The 24,045-nt window shown below is 42.2% G+C and overlaps 2 long non-coding RNA genes across 3 annotated transcripts; one reads left to right on the plus strand and one right to left on the minus strand.

Annotated features, from left to right (window-relative positions):
• Positions 1-7,620: 7,620 nt before the first annotated feature.
• LOC147258464 (uncharacterized) lies at positions 7,621-14,001 on the minus strand. 2 transcript variants are annotated; one of them, XR_015116778.1, is made up of 3 exons: positions 13,978-14,001; positions 8,967-9,033; positions 7,621-8,664 (listed from the first exon to the last, which is right to left on the minus strand). It is a non-coding gene; the product is annotated as an uncharacterized LOC147258464 (long non-coding RNA). The 2 variants fall into 2 exon arrangements; XR_015116777.1 differs by lacking the exon at positions 13,978-14,001 and adding an exon at positions 9,762-9,896.
• Positions 13,999-21,717, plus strand: LOC147258465 (uncharacterized). Its single transcript, XR_015116776.1, has 4 exons — positions 13,999-14,065; positions 15,051-15,106; positions 20,277-20,394; positions 20,730-21,717. It is a non-coding gene; the product is annotated as an uncharacterized LOC147258465 (long non-coding RNA).
• The last annotated feature ends 2,328 nt before the right edge of the window (positions 21,718-24,045 follow it).

The raw sequence follows: 24,045 nt of genomic DNA on the forward strand, positions 1-24,045 counted from the left end.
AACACCCAGTGACCCCAGGATACATCACTGATGATGCGTCCCAGCGCATCCGTGAGGTGTTTCCTTGTATCATTATTATGATCAATATCTATTTTCCATTATTATCTATATATTATTTTTATATTATTATTATTCGTCTTTGTCGTCCTCTGCTTTATCCGGTGGGTCCGGGTCACAGGGGCAGCAGCCTCAGCAAGGAAGCCCAGACTGTCCTCTCCCCAGCCACTTCCACCAGCTCTTCCGGGGGAATCCCGAGGCGTTCCCAGGCCAGCCTAGAGATATAATCCCTCCAGCATGTGCTGGGTCGGCCTCGAGGCCTCCTCCTGGTTGGGCATGCCTGGAACACCTCCCGAGGAGGACATCCTAGAGGCATCCTCACCAGATGCCCAAACCTCCTCAACTGACATCCGGGAGGCATCCTCACCAGATGCCCAAACCTCCTCAACTGACTCCTCTCAACATGGAGGAGCAACAGCTCTACTCCGAGCCCCTCCCGAATGACTCAGCTTCTCACCCTATCTCTAAGGGAGAGCCCAGCCACCCTGCGGGGGAAACTCATTTCGGCCGCTTGTATTCGCGATCTCGTTCTTTTGGACATTACTCAAAGCTCATGACCATAGGTGAGGATTGGAACGTACATTGACCTGTAAATCGAGAGCCTCGCCTTTTGTCTAAGCTCCCTCTTCACCACAACGGACTGGTTTAGCACCCGCATCACTGCGGATGCCACCCCAATCCGCCTGTCAATCTCCCGCTCCATCCTACCCTCATTCGTGAACAAGACCCTGAGATACTTAAACTCCTCCACCTGAGGTAGGACCTCCCCCCCGACCTGGAGTGGGCAAACCACCCTTTTCTGGCTGAGGACCATGGCCTCAGACTTGGAGGTGCTGATTCTCATCCCAGCCGCTTCATATTCAGCTGCGAACTGTCCCAGCAAGAGCTGGAGGTCGTGGCCTGAAGGAGCTAAGAGGACCACATCTTATGCAAAAAGCAGAGACGACATCCTCCCGCCACCAAACTCGACCCCTTCCACCACCCAGCTGCGACAAGAAATTCTGTCCATAAAGGTTATGAACAGAACCGGTGACAAAGGGCAGCCATGACGGAGTCCAACCTCACCGGGAACAAGTCCGACTTACTACCGGCAAGGCGGACCAGACTCTCACTCCTCCGGTTGAAAGACCGAGTGGCCCTTTGTAAGGAACCATCCACCCCATACTCCTGGAGTACCCCCCCCCACACACACTGGGTGCTCCAGGGAACACGGTCATAAGCCTTCTCCAGATCCACAAAACACATGTGGACTGGTTGTGCAAACTCCCATGCCCCCTACAGCACCCTGAGGCTGAGGAGTGTGATAGTCTGAACAAACCCTCTGGTCCCCTTTCTTAAAGATGGGGACCACCACCCCGCTCTGCCACTCCAAAGGCACCGCCCCTGATGTCCACTCAATGTTGCAGAGATGTGTCAACCAAGACAGCCCCACAACATCCATAGCCTTGAGATACCCAGGGCGGATCTCATCCACCCCCGGAGCTCTGCCACCGCTGAGTTGTTTAACTGCCTCGGCGACTTCTGCCACAGAGATTTGACGACCCCCCAAGCACTCCCCAAACTCTGTCTCCTCCATAGAGTACGTGTTGGTGGGATTGAGGAGTTCCTCAAAGTATTCCTTCCACCGCCCGATTATCTCCCCAGTTGATGTCAGCAGCCTCCCGTCCCCACTGTAAACAGTGTGGGCAAGTTGCCGCCTTCCCCCCCTGAGGCGAGGGACAGTTTGCCAGAAACTTCGGAGCCAACCGGTAGTCGTTCTCTATGGCCTCACCAAACTCCTCCCACGCCCGAGTTTTTGCCTTGGCCACTGCCGCGGCTGCATACCGCTTGGCCTGCCAGTACCGGTCAGCTGCCTCTGGAGACCCACAGGCCAACCATGCCCTGTAAGCCTCCTTCTTCAGCCTGACGGCTCCCCTCACCTCTGGTGTCCACTGCGACCTGCCCCAGCAGCCTTACGGCCACAGCTCACAGCAGCCGCCTCAATAATGGCAGAGCGGAACATGGCCCATTCAGACTCAATGTCCCCCACCGCCCCCGGGATGTGGTCAAAGCTCTGCCGTAGGTGGGAGTTGAAGATCATTCTGACTGGTTCTTTCACCAGGCGTTCCCACCAAACCCTCACTACTCGTTTAGGCCTGCCGGGTCTGCGCAATGACTTCCCCTGCCACCTGATCCAACTCACCACCAGATGGTGATCAGTAGACAGCTCAGCTCCTCTCCTCACCTGAGTGTCCAGAGCATGCAATCGCAGGTCAAATGATACGACTATAAAATCGATCATAGACCTGCGACCTAGGATGTCCTGGTGCCACATGCACCGGTGGGCAACCTTATGTTTGAACATGGTGTTAGTTATGGACAAACTGCGGCTTGCACAGAAGTCCAATAACTGCACACCACTCGGGTTCAGGTCGGGCCTGTTGTTCCTCCCAATCATGCCCTTCCAGGTCATGCTGTCATTGCCCACTTGAGCGTTGCAGTCTCCCAGCAGCACAATGGAGTCCCCAGTCGGGGCACGATCCAGTACCCATCCCAAGGATTCCAAAAAGGGTGGGTACTCTGAGCTGGTGTTTGGCGCATAAGCGCAGACCACCATCAGGACCCCATTCCCGACCCAAAGGCGCAGGGAAGCAACCCTTTCGTTGACCAGGGTAAACCCCAAAGTACAGGCAGAGAGTCTAGGGGCTACCTAAAAGCCCACCCCAGCCCTCCGTCTCTCACCTGGAGCAACTCCAGCAAAAGAGAGAGTCCAACCCCTCTCAAGGACTTGGGTTCCGGACCTGTGTCGAGGTGAGGCCGACTATATCTAGCCAGTAACACTCAACCTCTTCCACCAGCTCTGGCTCCTTACCAGCCAGAGAGGTAACGTTCCATGTCCCAAAAGCCAGCTTCCATGCCTGGGGTTCAGGCAGCTGAGGCCCCCGCCTTGGACTGCCACCCAAGCCACAATGCACCAGACCCTTCCGGTTCCTCCTATGGGTGGTGGGTCCAAGGGAGGACAAGTTCATGTCTCCCCCATGAACCAAGGCCCGGCCACCAGGCGCTCACCATCGAGCCCCTGCCTGGCTCAAAGGCGGGGCGCTGGTGCCCCTCCAGGCTGGGTACACAAACTCCTTGATCTTCTTCTTGTCTCCATGAGGGGTCTGTTGAACCATTCTTTGTCTGGCCCTTCGCCTAGGACCAGTCTGCCTTGGGTGACCCTACCAGGGGCAAAATGCTCCCGACAGCATAGCTCCGAGGGTCACTAGAACACTCAAAGTCCTCCACCACGATAAGGTGACAGTTCCAGGATTATTATTATTATTATTATTATTATCATTATTATCATTATTATTATTGTTATTATTAGGGTTGAATGGAGTGGCATTTCACATAAAAACACCAAAACACAATTCATTATTATTATTTTTATCAATATCTATTATTATTATTATTAATAATAATAATAACAATAATAATAATAATAATAATAATAATAATAATAATAATAATAGTTATTATTATTATTATTATTATTATTATTATCATAATAATAAGAAGAATCAGAACATGTGGAGACTCCATAGATGCCCCTGGAAAGGTACTCCACCATGTTTGTTCCAGGTTGAGGGAAAAAAAATACAAAACAAAAATGAAGTTATTACAACTGGCTAGGTTAGGTTTTCAGCAAAAAATGGGCCCCATATGGGATTGTCAGATCGCACCCAAATGGGATTGTCCGCGGGTTCCATGTTGGCTACAGTCCGTATGGACTGTGCCTTGGTTTTCAGGCCACTGTTTTGTATGGTTTCAGTTATTTTTTTTCTGCTTCAGAATTGTTTTTCTCTGCTTATACAGACTATGCCGTATAATGGAGCACAATCTCATGTTAACTATTTAATTACCACGAGCATAGCCGTGGGCCTCTGCTTTATTACTTTATGCTATGAGAAATACATATAATTCTATGTTACAAGCCTGATTTTCACCGACAAGCTCCGCCGGACCATCCTCAAGCCTCCCCACGTCCAATTAAAAACTCATCAAACTCATCACTGACGGGTTAGACAAAACTCGTCTATCTTGTCACTTGGTAGTCAATGAGTTAATAAGACAATGAGAAAGAACCAAAGATTTGTTAACCATTCCACTCCAACCCTTAACTCAACGACTTGACATCAATGACTGCTACTCAACTCTCCAAGCTGCTTTGCCGGAACACTTTCTTTCCAACTTTGTATGGTGCAGCTGGGAGCAGGATGCTAACTAAGCCTTTCCCATTAGTTGTCTTCAATAATATCTCATGGATATTCTGGAAAAGCCAAGAATGATTTAAGAAATGCAAATGCAAGAAATTAAGTAAATGAGTTAAATGAACACAAATAGATATGTTTTAACCCCGCCTTAAGTCACTTGCAGCTATACTTGTTTACAGGATTCTTAAATTCATCATTACATATGCTGAGAACAGATTAATTTACAACTTGTGCTTGTTGCTCCACAAATTCAATGGGCTGCATTGCAGGCAGATCTTGGGCAGAAGCTCCAACAGCAGACACTGATTAGAGGCTTGAATGCTTTGAAAAATGAAGATCAAGACGTAGTATTAAGTTGTTAAATGGTTCAACAAAATGATAATGTGTCATGATAAAGAAATGAAAGAAAAGTTCCAATTGGGAATACTTACATGGATCTCTCCCCATATCTTCAATTGCATGACTTAAATCAATTGCGATAAATAAGGTACACTGCCACAGCTCTGGACAAATGGCATCTAATCACTACAATATAACAATATTTACAACTATATTTTGGCCTATTCCCATTCTATGTTTAATATACCCTATACCTTATGGAAACATAATGGTTGTCATCATACCCTTTGTGAGAATTTGCAACATGGAGGGGGTGATAGTCACAGATGCAACCAATGTCAACTGCCTGGATTTCTGTGGTTGGAGACGCAGTGAAGGCAAACATATACCTTGCAAAGCCTGTTGTCCCCCACTTTCGCACAGTCAGTTTGACCGCTGAATCCACCAACACAATGCTCTGAATGGTATCAAACTGTGGCTCACCATCAGCAGAGTGTGAAAGCAAAAGTGTCATGCCTGACCTGTAGCTGCATCTTTTGTACACTATCCAGTCTGACAGATACACTTCTGTGAAAACGGCAACTCCATCAAACTCACTTTTCACCCCCTCAAAGTTGTCAATGGTACCAAGGAGTGAGATGCATCCTGGCCCAACTTCAAAATCATGATTAAACTTTTGGCCAGAGAGCAGAGTGTAGCACATCATCATCATTTGATGTCTATAGGCCTGCGTTTTACAAATGTTCTTAAAGTTGCAGGTCACATGGCTCACCCGTTCAAAAACAATCTGTTTTGCCTCAAAATGCATGGACTAAAAGTGAACTAGAGCCCCAAGCTTTCTGATGGCATGGGGGGTAATGCAGCATGAAATGGTGTTTGGGCTTCAGGTGTCTGTCTGGGTAAAGCTCAGCATTAGGACAATAATGTTCCTCAATAAGATAACCCAAAAAGATTACTGCCCTGTATGTCAGTGCGGGAGAAAAGATCAACTTCATGCAGCTAACTGAGGAAAGGTGCAGTTCCCAGTGTTGGTTCCCCTTCTTCCATCTGCGAAGTATCGCTAAGATTAGGAATATCCTTTCCCAGAGTGATGCTGAGAAACTGGTGCATGTATTTATCACTTCTAGGCTGGACTACTGCAACTCTCTCTTGTCAGGATGTCCTAAATACTCTCTAAAGAGTCTCCAGCTGGTCCAGAACGCTGGGTTTTGACAGGAGTTAAGAAGAGAGAACACATCTCTCCTATTTTAGCTTCTCTCCACTGGCTTCCTGTAGGATCTACAATCAACTTCAAAATCCTTCTGCTGATTTATAAGGCTCTCAATGATAAAGACCCATCCTATTTGAAAGAACTCATTAGTCCCTACTGTCCCACCAGAGCACTCCGCTCCCAGAATGCAGGTCTTTTAGTGATTCCCAGTATCTCTAAAAACAGACTGGGGGGTAGAGCCTTTAGTTACCGGCCTCCTCTACTATGGAACCAGCTATCTCCATGGGTCAGAGCGGCAGACACTTTAACTACGTTTAAGTCCAGGCTTAAGACTTTCTTTTATGACAGAGCCTTCAGTTAGGACTTGTTCAGGTAGCTCTGAACCATTGACAGCTCTGCTGCTATAGGCTTAGACTGCTGGGGGACACATCAGGTTACATGGAGCCCTTCCCTCCTCTCCTCTCCTCTCCCCCTCTCTCCTCCTCTCCTCCCTGCACATTTTTGGAACTGTCACTACCACTACTTGTTGCACTTTGTAGTTTGGCCTTGGTGTCTCGCAGTCTCTCTGTGTTTCCACAGATCCACCAGAGCTCCAACCGCTGCCTGCATCGCCCCCCCACCCCTTTATCCCCTACTATTACACCGGCCTGTGCTCCCCTTCCATGAACCAGTCTGCCATCCAGTCCCACATCAAGCTGGCTTGCTCTCCCTGCCTTCCCTTCCAGAAGCTTCCTTCTTCAACTGTTATTAACATTTTCATGTTTACCACATTTTGTATTGTAAACTGTTTTCTTCTCTGTAACATCTACTGCACGTCTGTCCGTCCTGGGTAAGGGATCCCTCCTCTGTTGCTCACGCTGAGGTTTCTCAGATTTTTCCCTGTTAAAAGGTTTTTCTATGGAGTTTTTCCTCAGTCGATGTGAGAGTCTAAGGGAAGAGGATGTTGTTATGATGCCATGTGAAGCCCTTTGAGACAAACTGTTTGTGAAAACCGGCTCTACAAATAAAATTGCCTTGCCTTGCCTCAGGCACCAAATCCCCTATCACTAGAGGCAGCAATCTTAGTTGGCACCTGGTCTGTGATGCACTTTGCCAAAGAGCTCCATCTGGATTTCTAAAATCCTGAGGTTTTATGTCAGATGGCTTGTTGCGAACATCACAATCCATAGTCAAAACTGGTCAGTTGATAGTTAAGCTGTTCAAATGTAAAAAGTTTTTGTTTAATCAGTGAATTGATGACACGTTTAAGTTCTAACCACCAATGCCCTCAAGGATGATGTGCATGATGTCAGGAGCAATATTGTCAGTCACATGATAGAACTTCAACTTGTTGAGGGAACTGTCTCTTTTGATGCCAGCTTCACTTTGGTTGTCTCCAAGAATATCTGCATTGTAGTTGACTTTATCATGAATTTATGTAGAATCATCAACAGTCTGAACCTTGGGAACCTTTCTATGTACCCTGCACCATCGGCACACACTCTTTCCAGCAAAGCTTTCTGTGTAACCAAGGATGCTATTAAATCCAAGGTTATCTCCAAAAGACCTGTGCTACACCAGCCCTTACAATACCTTTGAAATGTGTGGCGTTAATCTGTACACCCTCATCTTCAAGTTCCCTGATTTTCTTCACAATTGGATCAAGAATTGCATTCATTCTATATGTTTTAACATCATCAGTTTTGTATACTGCCAACAGAAAGTGAGACTTGAGACTTGAATGGTACTCTGGCAGCAAACATTTAATAGTGTAATAGACAAACCCAAGTTTGTGGACTGAAGATTTTGAGCAAAGGGGATTTACCATCTCACAATCATCACAGTAAAGAAGTAATGGTCGAGTGAAGTCTTCTGAGAAAAGTGCATTAGTCTGGCAGGCTGTACTACCGCTAAAATCCTCAAGGACTGTACTTTGCTGTGTTCGCCACTCAGTGATTTTTTCCATGATGCCTGGACTTTCCAAGATGAGCTTCAGTATTTGTTTTAAGAAAGTGTCCTGAATTGCTACTTTTTTAACCGTACCTGTATCCTTGGTAAGTTACCTGTGTGTAAGAAAAGCCAGAGGGAGGTACTGTCTCTGGCTGCAGAAAGAATCCAGAATCTGTGAAGTATTTTATTTGTTTGTATTCACACTCAAAGCCCTTGAATGGTTCAGCAGCTACATCAAACTGCTGTAGCAGTTCTTCACATTCAGGAGTTTTAGACTGTCTGATACGTCTTAAAAAAGGAGCTGTTTTTCTTTTCAAACCATCAACTATATCTTTGACTAGACTGGATGTGTACTCAACAACATCTCTTAAGGCACTGAATGTCTGTGAGGGCTTATACTTCAGGCAAGCTAAGAAGAGTGCAACTTTGTCTTTTATGCTGTCCTCCTCTAACTCATCCCATGCCTCTGATGTGTCGATGCGTTCCAGCTCATCAGAAATACAGCACTGTGGTTCTTCTGACCTATCAGGACAATTTGGCTGAAGCGCTTTCTCCTTCTGCCGCAATGTCAGACTCAACAGCATGACCTAACAAATGTCTCCTTAATGATCTTATGTGGTTAAATGAGCACTGAAACCCAAGTTGAGTGCTGATGTAGAGTACACATTATGCATTACCCTCAGGTGGCTAAAAAACTGTCTCATATCTTTGCCTGTAGACTTTTTACACTAAAAGCACACATAACCCATTATGTCTAGAACTATGACTCAAGGCGTGCCTCCCACAGTTTTTTAAAGTTGTGCTGAAACTTAAGGTGTGGCCTAAAAAGGGGGATGAGGGAGGCCAAGCTGTTCTCATCCAGCAGGATGAAAGATTCTTTGTCTATCTTTTGTGCTGAAAGACAAAACATGACATACAGTGTAGAAATTTAGCCATACTACTTTCAGAATCTGTATTTGAAGCTGAACATAAGACTCCTGAATACTAAAAAAAAATACTTAAAATATTACTGAACTAAATATTACTTAAATAAGAGGCAGAGAAAGCAATATTTAAAAATAAAAAATATAACTACATCAATGGAATGAACATGAAATGATGTAGAATAATTCATAAATTGTATTCAATATCGATCAATCAATCAATCGAGTCAATAAAATGTCATTAATTGATTTGTTTTGAACATTATCACATACCTTTAAATGTTGGGATCAAATCAGCCAGGTTCCACTCATGCAGTTTTTGCTGGACAAACTCATCCATCTTTAAAAACAAAACAAAACAAACATTTCAAGCGTCATATATCAAGAGCCCAAATATAAATATACTTTGCCCCCCTATTCTCTATAGACAGGCAATATTGTTGCTCAGGTTAGTGTAGTACATTGTAGCAGGATAATTCTATGCTCAGACAAGGGTTGCCACATTTGACAAATTAACCAGTGGTGGCGTCCGTGACTCCAGGTACAAGCGTGGTTGGGGCATTTAGGAAAATATAGAACAAACCACATCCCATATTGGTTCAGTACGGGACGCAACATTTTATCCTCAAATAAAGGACAATTCTGTATTTCAAGGGATGGATGGCAACCCTTAGCTTACACATTATAAATTTGATAACACACTCCTTCTTCGACTTGGATGTCTCTCAGCGTAGCTAAAACAACACCACCACTAGCTAGCTAATACACACAGCACAAAGTTGTGTGTATGCCACAACAGCGTCATCACACATTCACGCTCAAACTAGCATGAACAACTGAATTAAGCCGCCAACGTAATATTCGTACCAACGTTAAAGTGATGGTTCTGACACCTCCTCCTTTGCACTAACTAGCTAATACACACAGCAAACAGACATGCCACACATAACAAACAGGCCTTTAGCCAAACACCCCCTCAGAAACTATTTTCCCTTTTTCTTAGCAATTAGTGTTAGGGTTCCAACGTTTTGGCGTTGCTCCAGACAAGTGATATACACGGGTACTCACCATACTTCGTTGGAAACCTCCTGTGGTTTTATTATCGACACAGGCTACAAGTCACATGCACACACACTTAAATACAGCGTATAATTTTAGAATAGTGACAAAAAACAGTTATGTTGATACAAAGGGTGAGATAACTAGCTAGGAAAGCTAGAAACTTAGTGAGCAGCACGAAAAAAAAAAACTCATCGGTAATGTGAGTTAATAGAAGAAATGACGATGATACAACTATTTGGCTACCACTTCAAGCTTTCAAATGCAAATGTAGCTTAATACTATACGTTTTTGGCCATTTGGTTTTGTGTCTTCACACAACTCATGCCCCAGGAAAGTTGTCACCAAATGCAAATTCATTGTTTGTACGATTAAATAGTATGTACTGACTGGTGAAGTCATCCATCGTCATCTTCTGCTTATTCCTTACTAGTAAGGGTCGCAGGAGGGCTGGAGCCTATCCCAGCATCTACAGGTGAGAGGCAGGGTACACCCTGGACAGGTCACCAGTCCATCGCAGGGCCAACATACAGAGACGAACAACCATTCACACTCACATTCATACCTACAGTCAATTTAGAGTATCCTAGAGTAGCCTAGTCCCCGAATTGCATGTCTTTGGACGTTGGGAGGAAGCCAGAGTACCCGGAGAGAACCCACGCAGGCACGGGGAGAACATGCAAACTCCACACAGAAAGATCCCGCGCCCGAGCCGGGACTCGAACCAGAAACCTTCTTGCTGTGAGGCCACAGTGCTAACCACTGCACCACCTACACTGAGTTGTTCACAGCATAAGTGAGTGTCTATCTTCAATAGACAGGTGCTCAACAGAGCTGTCTATTCGCTATGATGGTGCCCACCCACTAAACACAGAGTACATATTCTTACCATCTGGCCTCCGCTTGCAGGTCCCCTGTGCCACAAAAACAGATTGGTATTCATTTATCCCTGTCTCCATTGGTGCACTGAATGCTGCTGAAGGGAGGCCAATAGCCAAGAGTAGACCTTATATTTATATATATATATATATATATATATATATATATATATATATATATATATATATATATATATATGTGCGTTATTGATCCCTCATCCCAACACCTATGAACTCGAATTAAGATGCACTTTAGCTACAGGTCACCTTTCAGCACTGCATGTTTACATACTGTATTTGTTTTATCCTGTATTGTACTGATTAATGTATATGCCACTGCAACCCAATTTGCCCTTGGGGGACACGAAATAAACTTTAACCTTGTCCCTTACAACTTGTAAAAATAGTTGAAATTCATGAAATGAGTAACACTGCCAAACGTTAAGCTGTGTAACTCATTCCACTAATTCAATCTTGACAAGTTACACCTTGTTGTAAAGAGGAATCAGGCTTTCCAACAGTGTAAAAGAACAATTCATTTCACGATGAATTTATATTTAAATTTCTGTTCAAAAGTAAACTACTACGATGATACATAACGCATTTCTAAAGTTATGTAGCCGCGGCTAGCCAAAAAAACGAGACGGTCGTCCCTAGGCACACAACAGGCCTGGTCGAGCTAGTACACAACAGTGCTTCAAGAACTTACATCTTTACAATATAAAGCATCATAGAATAATATCAGTGAACTATATGGTAAAACAATTGTGTGTATGTAAAACACCTTGCTTTGTGCTGAAAATTTTCCACTTTGTGGTCTGTCATCCACACTGACCGACTGCAGGGCTTCACTGAGTCATCCACATGTTAGATAAAGGGTGAAGAGGATTGGTCCAAGCACAGACCCTTGTGGAACACCATAAGTGACTGCAGTGGTTTCCGAGGGTTTATCATTAGTTCGTACGAACTGAGATCGACCACGTAAATATGACCTGAACCAGTTTAGTGCAGTTCCTTTAATGCCAATGACATGTTCCAGTCTCTGTAGAAGGATATGGTGGTCAATGGTATCAAAAGCTGCGCTAAGATCTAATAAGACCAGCACAGAGACGAGTCCCTCATCTGATGCTCGTAAGAGGTCATTGGTAACTTTGATTAGTGCTGTTTCTGTGCTATGATGAATCCTGAAACCTGACTGGAAATCCTCTAATAAGCTGTTGCTGTGGAGAAAGTCACACAGCTGTTTAGCAACTGCTTTCTCCAGAATTTTGGAGAGAAATGTAAGATTTGATATCGGTCTGTAGTTAGCCAAAACTTCTGGATCCAGGGTTGCTTTTTTGAGAAGGGGTCTAATTACTGTGAGACGTAACCAGATAACAGTGACACATTAATCATATCTCAGAGGGAGGTGCTAATGAGGGGTAGAGACTCCTTCAGTAGCTTGGTTGGGATGGGGTCTAGAAGACAAGTGGATGGTTTAGAGGAGGAAATGACTGAACTGAGCTCATGAAGGCTAATGGTAGAAAAACTGTCAAAGTGTATGTCTGGTTCTACAGCTGCCTCTTAGGCTTCTGAGCCTATAGGTGCCATGTTGTCAGCTGATGGCAGGAAGAGGTGAATTTTCTCTCTAATACGTACAATTTTGTCATTAAAGAAGTCTATGAAATGTCCTTTGCTGCTCAGGGAATCAGGAATGCTTGGTTCAATAGAGCTGTGGCTCTCTGTCAGTCTGGCTACAGTACTGAAGAGGAACCTGGGGTTGTTCTTGTGTTCCTCTATTAGTGCAGAGTAGTAGGCTGCTCTGGCTATACGAAGGGCTTTCTTATTACTTTTAAGGCTGTCTTGCCAGATTATATGAGACTCCTCCAGTTTGGAAGAGCACCATATTCTCTCTAACTTCTGGGTTTTTTGTTTAAGCTGTCTGGTTTCTGAATTGTACCAAGGTGCTTGTTTCCTTGGATTTATAGATTTAGTTTTTAGTGGGGCAATTGAGTCCAAAGTTGTTCTTAACGTGCCTGTTGCACTATCGATAAAATGGTCAATTTGGGAGGGACTAAGGTTGACAACAGTGTCCTCTGTAACAATGGGACATGACACTGAATTTAGCGGCAGTGGAATCGCTTCCTTAAATCTAGCTACAGCCTGATCAGATAAACATCTGGAAACCACCGTTTTCCTGAGTGGAGTGTAGTCGATTAGTGCAAATACAAAAGTGATTAATTGATGGTCTGATAAAAGTGCGTTCTGTGGAAATACAACTACATATTCAACTTCAATTCCATATGTTAGGACGAGGTCGAGGGTGTGGTTGTGACCGTGAGTCCGTTTATGAACAGACTGATGGAAACCAATTGTGTCTAAAATTGAGAGAAATGCAGCACCAAGACTGTCGTTGTCAACATCCACATGAATATTGAAGTCACCTACAATAATGACTTTATCTGATTTGAGAACTAAACTGGATATAAACTGAGAATTCAGATAAGAATTCAGAGTAACACGACGGAGTCCGACATCGTCTTCACAAATGTACACACCAAATCGATATAAATTTTTGTGACCTCCGACTGGCATAGTCGATTGTCATTACTGCCGACGTGGATAATGATTTTATCGTATTTACATTTACTTTTGGCCAGCAGTTTTAAATTTGACTTGACATCGCCCGCTCTGGCCCCTGGAATGCTCTTGACAATAGTTGCCGGTGTCGCTAATTTCACTTTTCTGAGAATGGATCTTCCAATTACCAAATTAGTTTTCTCGGCGGGTGTGTCGCCGAGTGGGGAGAACCTATTCGAGATGTGAATTGGTGGTTTGTCACTGACAGCAGGCTTCTGCTTCGGACTATGTTTCCTTCGGACAGTCACCCAGCCGCCCTGGTCTCCGCTAGTTGGGGCTACGCTAAGACGGTCTGCACCAGCTAACGGCGACTGGCTAGCTCTAGCGGCTAATTGTTTGAATCCATTGGTGCGGAGCCGCCACAGGTCCAATTCAACCTCGCTCAGCCTCGCCTCCAACGTTACAAACAAACTCATTTAACGCACTTATCAGTATCACTAAAGGAGGCTGAGGAGTAACTGAACATGTGGCACACTGAGCAGGAGAGAAGAGAGCGAGAGGGGGAAGCCATTGCTAGCTTAGAGTGGAGAGTTTACAGAAATAAAGGCTGTCGCTTCAAGACAGATGGTCTTTAAACTTCGGCCAAATAAAGTATGTAGATATGTAGTTTGGGAAGGTAATTTGTCAACGAATAAGGAATTAGCGGGGATGATCACACTTTAGCTCGCGCAGCAAGCAAAGCACTACATTCAGCAATGCACAAACAGGAAGTGAGGTCACACGCCTACCGCAACGCAGGTAGAGGAGGAGCCGGGGTCCAAAGACAAGGCCTTGATTTAGGAGAGCAGGACAGTATTGTCTATCCCAGCATAATTAGTGAGTATTTTAAGTGTGGTTCCTGGTTTGTTTATTACATAATTTGTATGGAAATATTCAAAACTTGAGTCAGCGTAAAATTTGACTGCTCAGCCCTGTAGACAAACACAGAGGATTCCTTGTCCCTCTCCCAGTTAATGCTGTTGCATCAAACTTCTCAGCCTACAACCTGCCAGTGATACTTGTTTATTTCCCTGCCTTTTTCTCGGTTTGCTGTCTACCTCAAGTTATCACTTTCCTATCGAAAGTACAAAGCTGTTTTCTAGGAGGATTTTTTTCAGCAATGTTTTTCTGTGTCAACATACATTTGACAGGAGTACATATTTTCATTACAAACAATGATAGTGACTCTCTCTTCCTCAGTCTTGTCTGGCCCCTTCCACCTCTTTCATTGATCACCTATTCACTCCAGGTCTCTGTAGCTCACAAAGCTAATGTGACATTTATCTGTAATTAGACTGTTACATATTTTAATAGAATATGATATCCCTTAAGGTCTCCCTGTCATTTGCATGAGCAGCTCTGATGATAATCAGGTCTCAGAAAAAACACTTTCGATGACACGGGATGTCAACCCAAATTAGCAGGCGCAAAATTCCTATCAGGGGAGTGACCTTCTCGAGCACTACTCTGCAACATGTGGGAAGGGAACAGTCCATGTCTCTATGGATGTGCATCTCATCTTACAGACTCAGAAGCTTATAACAGTAGAATGTTCGTTGGAGAATGATTCATGCTAATAAAACCTTAACTATGCGGTATTCTTCTATGGAGTATATATATATTTATCAAAAAAATATTGCTACTATTAGGCACATTAGATTACAGATCATATTCACTGGTCAAGCTTTAAATGAAAAACATGTTTGCTTCTTTTACATCAAAACTCTGGCTGACATTTTAGATGGGGGTCTTGTCTTTGCACGGTGGCTAATGAATATTGTATGTGAATAAGAGGTTTGCTTCGTCTGCTTTTTCCATGAAGCTTTTCCTGCGAGGGTTGCCATTTTCTGAAGAACTTATAGAGAGCTGCATCATTTGGTAAGTGATGATGTACCATGCTGTGATGAAAAACAGTTTAATTCTAAACTGCATTATGCATTACGATATGTTGAGTTGTGCTGTTGGATGTATTAGTTCTTACAAGGATGCTGAGATGAGTTGGGAGGGTGCAGTCATCAGTTAGTTATTCAAGTACTTAACTGGGTCATCCTATCCACCAAACATAGTTGTCTATAGCTTTATGATCCCCATGTGTGGGCCAGGAGGAGACTGTGATTGGACAAAAGAGGCAGTCAAGGAGGATTGTCAGGGTTTGTCTGTGTGATACAAAGGCCTGGAGAGTGCTTGAGTACTATGATTGTGTACTGTACGGAAACAGATAGTTGGCCTTTGCGCAATGATATCTAAATCCATCAGGAGCCTATAAATCCATTCAGGACCAAATACAAACTCCCAAAATAAGCCACGGAGTATGTTAGTCATCATTACTTTGCATTTCCCAGCTTTGTTGCTTTGTTGCATAAGAAAATGAGGGAGGAAAAAAAGAAAAGGGCATACATTATTGTCAGGTTCACAAGCCAAAACTGTAAAGAAATATAATTCCCCTGATAGGAATTTTAGCATATAATAAGGTTCTGCCTAACTGCATGACGATCCAGACATCAACCCCACCCCCCAAAAAAACCCCGCCAAAGCTGTCTTTTAAAAAATTGAATAGCTTTATTATAGAGGCATGGTCATCAAAATAAACCTCTGAAAATGGGACACAGTGACAAATGTGTGTGATGGACAAGAAAGACAGTGTATGCTAAATATTTATAATCAAATGTAATAAACCTGCAGCTGGTACTTGTCCTCTAACCATAAATTGTGGCACCACGACTAAACAGTCATTAATTTAACAGTACATTTAAGTGGTATTAGGAAACCTTTGCTGTATGTTAAGTCAATCAATTATTTAAATTGATTGATAAATCATAATTTGGGCGGCATGGTGGTGCAGTGGTTAGCACTGTTGCCTCACAGCAAGAAGGTTCTGGATTCGAGTCCCGGCTCGGGCACAGGATCTGTCTGTGTGGAGTCTGCATGTTCTCCCTGTGCCTGTGTGGGTTCTCTCTGGTACTCCAGCTTCCTCCCACAGTCCAAAGACATCAAGAGAGGACGAGGCTGATTGATACTCTAAATTGACCGTGGTATGAATGTGAGTGTGAATGGTTGTTTGTCTCTATATGTTGGCCCTGCGATGGACTGGTGACCTGTCCAGGGTGAACCCCGCCTCTCACCCGTAGCCGCTGGGATAGGCTCCAGCTCCCCCGTGACCCCTAACAGGAATAAGTAGAAGGTAATGGATGGAAATCGTAATTTGTTTATAACATGTTAAAAGATATTTCTGTAAAGTTAAGAAAAGCTGAACTCAATTAGCCAAGAAGTAGCCTACTGGCTTAATTTTTTTGAAGTGTTTGTTGTTGTTGTAATGTTTTAAAGCAACACTTCTGTCTTGGAGATCATTTATCTGTAAATAGTATAACCTTTTTTTGAAAGGAAAAAAAAATCTTTTTTTTTTCTGTAATGCCATTATAGGTGGTCTTGTTTGTATGCTCTGTTAGCAGTTTGCTTACTGTGATACTGTTAGCATTTAACATAGGGTAGTATGTGAATCTGTTTTTATTGAAACTTTTTGTACCCGTCTGATTCAGGATTTATCATTTAAATTTTATTATAATTTACTGCAGTGGGTGGTGTGGTGGTGTGTCATACTGCTGTCCATGTAAATGTTACAGTTATTATACTTATCTGTTGTAAAATCAGTGGAATACTTCTATTTAACTATAACAAAAATACATCAAGACCAGTAGAGTACAAGAAAGGCAATACTTGTGTGTCATTGGATGATTTTTTTTTGGATGTTAGTTGGCTTTAGCTTTGCATGGGACAAACGATGTGAGGACAGTATGGAACCGCATTACTAACATAACATTTAGCAATCAGTGAATATGCCAATAAGACAGAATGCTTTTAGGCTTTTCAGAGCAGATGCTCATTTTCACCAACAGTTTTTACACATCCAATTCAAAATGTCTCCCATGATTTTGCTCAAAACTGTCACCTTTCTCAACCCAGCCAGGAAAAGAAAAATTTACTCCTCTTGCATACAGAATGTGAATGTCATGCAGTCTGTTCCTGGGTCCATAGCCTACAGAAACTTTATAGCTGTCATGAAGTGATTTGACAATTGTTGCAGGTTCAAGCAAATTTTGCAGGTTTAATCAATTAGTGCTGGGCTACAACACAGGCCTGTGTAATGTAGCATTTTATTACAAGTACAATTATTCATAATCAATCATATTAGACGGAATGTAAGGCATAAGAATGTTACATTGACCAATATAGTACATACAGAGCAGCTGATCATGTAGGTGAAAAGTACTAGCCGCACAAACAGCATGGCAGCTTTAAAGTATGCATTTTATTGCATGTATTTCATTGAGTGTTTTATGGTAGTTTTTCACACCCTGAAAACAATGGTACAATCTCATCCCCATTCTTCAATATCTCTTATTCTCTACCAGGGGAGTTCTTTGTTCAGGAATGACATTAAATGAGTAAGGTGGTCAAGTGTGGCAGATTGGGAGAAAAATGTGAGACAAAGAAATTGTATTTCATATTGAATTGGGAATAAGGGACAACTGGAGCCTCCCCACACACCCCTGATACTTAGGTCTCCCTCTAGGGGAAGATGAAAGTCAAGAGGACATTGAAAGGCCCCATCAGTCAGTCTTGATAAACCCACAAATCTTGGAGCATTTACGTCTCTTAACATTATCCAGTTGCTTGATATCAGCATTACTTCACCAAAGACAGTCTAATTTGCCTCTCAGCTACTCACAGTTGTTTGACAAACTGACAACTGATTCACAGCAAAACTTGCACTTACAGACTCTCAGATGCATCACCTGCTCCAACTCAGGTCTTTGTAACCCAGCTGTTACCACAGTAATCCACAAACGTGGATGTGGTGTGAGCTATTAAAAAACAAAAAAAACCCCACTTCCGGTTCAACATGAAAAAGCTGCACCTTGACCTGGTTCCGGTGGAACGAATTGACATTAGAAGTGCTTCCAACTGGCCAGAGCTCACATTAGCAGCTGCAGTGGCACAAGCATCTGCTCCATGCACTGCTTTGTTTTGGTTCAGCTTCTTTAAAACGAATCCAGTTAGCTGTGACTGAGACTGTATTTCTGAACACCTTCCTCTTGTTATGTAAGCAGAATGAACTGTCTATCAGGTTGTACAGGGTGTTGTTAAGTATTTAAATATACAACAGCGTCTAGAATGAGCAGATCTCAACAAAATGTGGACCAAATAGCATGCTTGTCTGGGGCAGTGTGGGATGGATAGGAATTCTTAGATTTTCAAGTTATGTCTATAAATAGATGAGCCAGTGTAATATATATCCATCTACTCTGCCCTTTACCTCTTAATATCTCTATGCTTGCACTCTGGTTATATAGCTGTACTCGACAGACGAGGCTAATAAAAATAATGATGAAATTTAAAAAAAACAAAAAAACATATATCCCAAATTGAATTACTTAGCTCTGGCTTTCCCTTGGACATGCTGTTTTCCCAGTCCCTGTTGGAGCTGCATTTCCTGTTTTTTTTTTTTTTTCCCCCTCTAAATCCTGCTTATAATTTTAGCCATTGCTTGGGGGTATAGTTGTTGGCAGGACGACAGGTCAACAAGAACACATTGTCCAAATCACTGTGCTCCTACCCTGTAGTTCAATTAACAGCCCTCCCTAACCCTTGCCACTAAAGCCAGACTAGAAATAAGCCTATCCTGGCGTAAGAAAACAAACGGCAATTAAAATGTGGGACATAGTCTCAATTTGTGGAATGCAGTATTTCAGTTGAAAATGTTGTGCTGTCCCACATAAAGTGGGTCATCTGGGCACTCTGACAGTGGCAGAGGCTTTACAATTTTTTTTTTTTTTAATTTTTGCACGAGAATAATTTTTCAACACGAATATTGTGTGTTATTATGACTCCTGAGTGTGAATGGTTGTCCGTCTATACATGTTGGCCCTTATTATTATTATTATTATTATTATTATTATTATTATTATTATTATTATTATTATTATTATCATCCATACTAATGTCTATGAATGCTATGAGCAGCTCAGAGATGACCCAAACACCCCACAGAGATCCTTGGAGGAGCAGGTTGAGGTCCATGCCCAGGAGATCAACTATAGGGAGCAAGAGTGTGGCCCCAGGCCAGAGGACTCAGAGGGAGGGCATTCAATTGTTTCTTTAGAGGAAGGCAGCAAGATGTTCTCCCTGATGCTGCTGGGCAGAACAACACTTTTCTTCTCTTTAACTAGCTGGCAGAGCAAAAGACTCTATTAACTGCTCTCAGGGCTGCAGCTATGGCAGAGCAGAAAACAGCAATGGATGAAGAAAGTGAAATCATGTTTTCTATGAAGAGATTTTACCTGAGCAGAACATCTGGCTGTATAAATGATTTTCTAAGTACTTTTGATGATCTGTTTCAGCATTTTTTAAATGGTTTTATATTTCACAATGCATTCAATTATATGATGTTGTTGATAGATGTTGACATGCCTTTCTGATTTTCTTTGTTTTTTTAATTTATATGCATAAATATATATATATATATATATATATATATATATATATATATATATATATGTATATATATATATACACACACATACACACACTGGGTTCATCACCATGCCTCAACAAGTAAAAGAAGTTTATATATATAAACTTATTTTACTTGTTGAGGCATGATGATGAACCCAGCCTCAGCCAGCCAACATTGCTAACAGCGAGTGAAAAACCTTTATGTTCTGGCATGTTCCATCAAGTTTATCTTGAAGAGGCTTCTTTGGCCACAAACTCCATTACAGCGCCTTTTCAGCCTGGGACGAGTTTGACCATTTGAATTCTTTCATGCCATGGCTTTGAATTAGTTAAGCTGCAAGTTACCTGTTACCAGACACGGCTTGATTTCTAAGGGAAGGACTGCACTGTAAGCAATTGATGTAAATTTTCAACACTAAAATACAGTTTTCATGTTTAACAATTTAGTACTGTAGTAAGCAATGCATTGTGGGCTTCTTAACTTGGAGCAACAGGACAAAGGCCATAAACGTTATGCTGCTGTTTTGAATGACAGGACACTACAGTATTTTTGGGAGACTTTCCAGATGGCAGAATGTACAATTTAGCGGACGTGCTATAAATCAACAGTCTTCATCACAACCGTTCCAGTCTTGCATCTACAAAATTAAATGGTATGTCAATTAAAATCTTATTTTCTTTGCCTGTGGGTGGGCTACTTTATGTATATTGCCAAGAATGTTTGTTATTATGCTCAGGAGTTTGTCTAGCTATATGTAAGCCAATCAGTGGTGCTTATATTTGAATAGGCTAGCCGAAAAAGTATTCTATTTTGGGATTTTTTATTGTTATTTAATCTTAATTTTGCTCTCTTTCCATGTGTTTTGACAGTCTGGCATTGCCACATTGAGCCATAAGAGAAGTGGTATTATTAGCTTTACAAGCATTAGCTTGGAGAGTACCTTATACATTCCTAATTGTATCATATTTGTTTCATATTGTTTGACAGTGGCTCCACTGGAATAATGCTGCAGAGGAACAGCAGCTAGTAAACTGATGGTCATCTCTCCTGGATCCACAAGATTTGAATTAGGGCTGTTCACATCCCCCCAGATTCCCACCGGAACTAAGACGTAAAAACACAAACCTACCTCACAGGACTATTTTAAAAAGCAAGCACGAGAGAGCAGAAAATACACTGCAGATTACATAACGCAAATCTTTTAAGTGGAGTTTTGAGGAAATTTTAATCCATCTCACAGGACTATTTTAAGAAAAAAAAAACACATGCTGGTTTGCTGGATGTTCTTACGTAATCAAAAAGGTCTTCATGTTCCTACTTTGTAAATAGTCTTAATAGTGTTTAAACTCTTATTTCCTCTGTATTTGTTGGTCTTTTTCTTAGACCCATTGTGTTACTGAACAAGTGTTCAAACTTGTATGTTAAAGACAACGTTTAATGATATTGACATTGGCCCAAAAAGTCAGCTATAGGTTATACCCTGACCAGCAGGTTGTGCTCTGAAAAGCAATTTAAGAATTTATCGCAATAGTCTGAAGCAGACACTATGAGGCTGTTCCTGTTTGCTCCTCAAATCTCAGCGTGATCCAACAGGGTTTATTTTTTATTTGTTTTTTTCCATTTTTTGGAAGTAGCAGTATTCAGTATTATATTGCTTATTGAAATAAATTATTTTGATTCTCTAAGTTTTTATTGCTTATTTTGCACAATATTCACAATAATGCTTTCGCAATTGTGTGTAGTCCCGACAATAATGAAGTTCTACTATTGGTTTCATTTAAGAACGATATTTCAGGAATCTGCTAAACTGAATTATTGGATTACCTACTGTGCCTGTCTACAGTAACCTTAAACAGAATATTATTGTAATTTCCAAATCATACAAATATGCTGCATTTATTTTTTTTACTGTATTAGACTGTAAAATCATTTAACAGTGTGAATACAGAAATATACTGCAATTCTGGTTTACATACAACTGTAAAGTCAATATGAATACCCTAAAATTACAGTATATTGCTGGTGTCCCTGCTACCAACTCTAAAATAATTTATAGAAATACAGAAATATACCATATTTCTGGTTTATGGTCTACAACTGTAAAATCAATTTACGGATGAATACCCTAAAAATAACGCTATTATTTACTGCTGGTATCCCTGCTGCCAGCTCTATACTGTTATTTTAAAGGGAAATTATTTACAGTGTGTGATTTGACAGCAAAATGGTGACACAAGTTCTACTTCTTTCCTTAGCCCTGTTTCACACCGGCAGATGGTAGCCCTTGGCTTAGTTGTTTTTTTCTGGGGAATATCCCCCAAAAATTCTGGGCTAACTCTGCTCTGGAGCAGGGCTAGCAAGCCCTGTACTAGTCGAGTTAGCCCTATTTAGTATGTGTCACTGTGAAATCTCTCTTAGGCTGGGGCAAAAAGTGCCAAAAGATTTCATCATGTGCAAACTCTGTATTAGCCTTTTTTATTTTGTTTATTTTGAGATCCATCCATCCATTTTCTTCCGCTTATCTTGTTAAGGGTCCGGCTTCCTCCCACAGTCCAAAGTAATGCATGTGGGGACTACACTAACTGGATACTCTAAATTGATGTAGGTGTGGCTGTGAGAGCGAATGGTTGTCTGTCTATATGTGTTGGCCCTGCGATGGACTGGCGACCCGTCCAGGGTGAACCCCGCCTCTCACCTGAAGGCTGCTGGGATAGGCTCCAGCCCCCCCGTGACCCTTAACAGGATAAGTGGTAGAAAATGGATGGATGGATGCAGCATCATTATATTTCATTCCATTTTCCTCTGTCACTATGTAAGTGTTTAAATTTGCCTCTTATCAACATGCCAACTCATTCAAGTTAATATTATTTGTATTTTTTTTCAATTTATTTTCAAATGTGTTAAAAATGTAATATTTTTTTTCCACAATCTAGCTTTTTTTTTTTTTTTTTAATCACTCCAAGTCATAATAATAAGTCGGTGCTTTAAATGCTTTGCCTTATGTGCACACTATTGTAAAATGTATTGTTTGAAAGCACATTATCAGTCATTGTGTAGGGGTTAAAATTTCAAAAGATTTACATGGAAATTGAAAAAATGGTCAGTTTCTTGCATATTCACGATCCTCCTGCTGGTGTATTTAACAGTCTGCTAACTACAGTTTCGAATTTCTCTGTAAAGTAGAACAGTGTTAGCAATGTTACATAAACTAAATCCCAGGTGAAAGTAGAGCACTGTTAACAGGATACTTTGACTAAATATTTAGAACGACGCAACTACAGTGGCAACAGTCTATGTAATGTATGGTCAGTGGCATTGGAGGTGAATGGGCCAAACACCAGCAATAGAGGACAGGTATGTGATTCTCATCATAGATATGTTGTGTTTAACTATTTCCACACTATGCAAGTGTCTGATGAGCAAGGCACAAAAAAAAAAAAACAAACAAAAAAAGGCAAAAGTATATTTATTGACCAACATTGTCTTCTTCAGTCTGGGAAAAGATCAGAATGACATCAAGTAAGACAAACATGAAGATATTCAACACGTCTAAGAGGATGTCTTTGACCAGCGATTTGGAGACAGCAGAGGCGTTGGTGAGTCTTAATGGCATCACAAGGCACTTGCGGTGGCCACTGGGGCTTTTGAATGCTGTTTTTCACCTGTCTTTCTCATGGATCCTAATGAGGTGATGGCCAATGTGTAGGTTGAGCTCATGGAAAATGCAGGCCCCTTGAAGAAGCTCAAAGGCAGACAAGATGAGTGGCAGGGTATAGCAGTTCTTAACATGATGTCATTCAGGCCGAGGTAATCAATACACAGCCAGAGGGTTTTGTTTATCTTTCCCACAAAAAAAGAATCCAGCACCAGCAGGGAGGAGGGTGAATCATCCCTGCAGACAGAGCCCCTGGATGTATTTATCCATGGCATTTCTCTCAGGGCCAGATAGGGAGTACAGACGACCCTTGGGTGGTACCACCCAAGGGAGGATCTCTTTGGCACAGTCACATATGTGGTGGCAAGGACATGGCTTGGGTCTTACTGAAAACCTCCTTCAGGTTTAGGCATTAAGTAAAAAAAAAAAAAAAATTTTAAATCCAAAACCAGCCTACCACTGGAGGCAGTTAGCGTAATGCAAGCAAAAGAGCTTTACACAGAGGTGACAAAGACAATCTGGCAAAGAAAGAGGAATGAGGCCGCGTTTAAATCCACAGGGGAAAGAGACACGTGAAAAACATTAGGGCAGAGACAGCAGTCACAGCTGGGGGGGGGGGGGGGGGGGGGGAAGCTTACAGCGACGTCA

This window comes from Aulostomus chinensis, chromosome 7, assembly GCF_037954235.1.
Source record: "Aulostomus chinensis isolate RoL2024-O1b breed Wild chromosome 7, RoL_Achi_v1.0, whole genome shotgun sequence".
NCBI classification, from domain to species: Eukaryota; Metazoa; Chordata; class Actinopteri; order Syngnathiformes; family Aulostomidae; genus Aulostomus; species Aulostomus chinensis.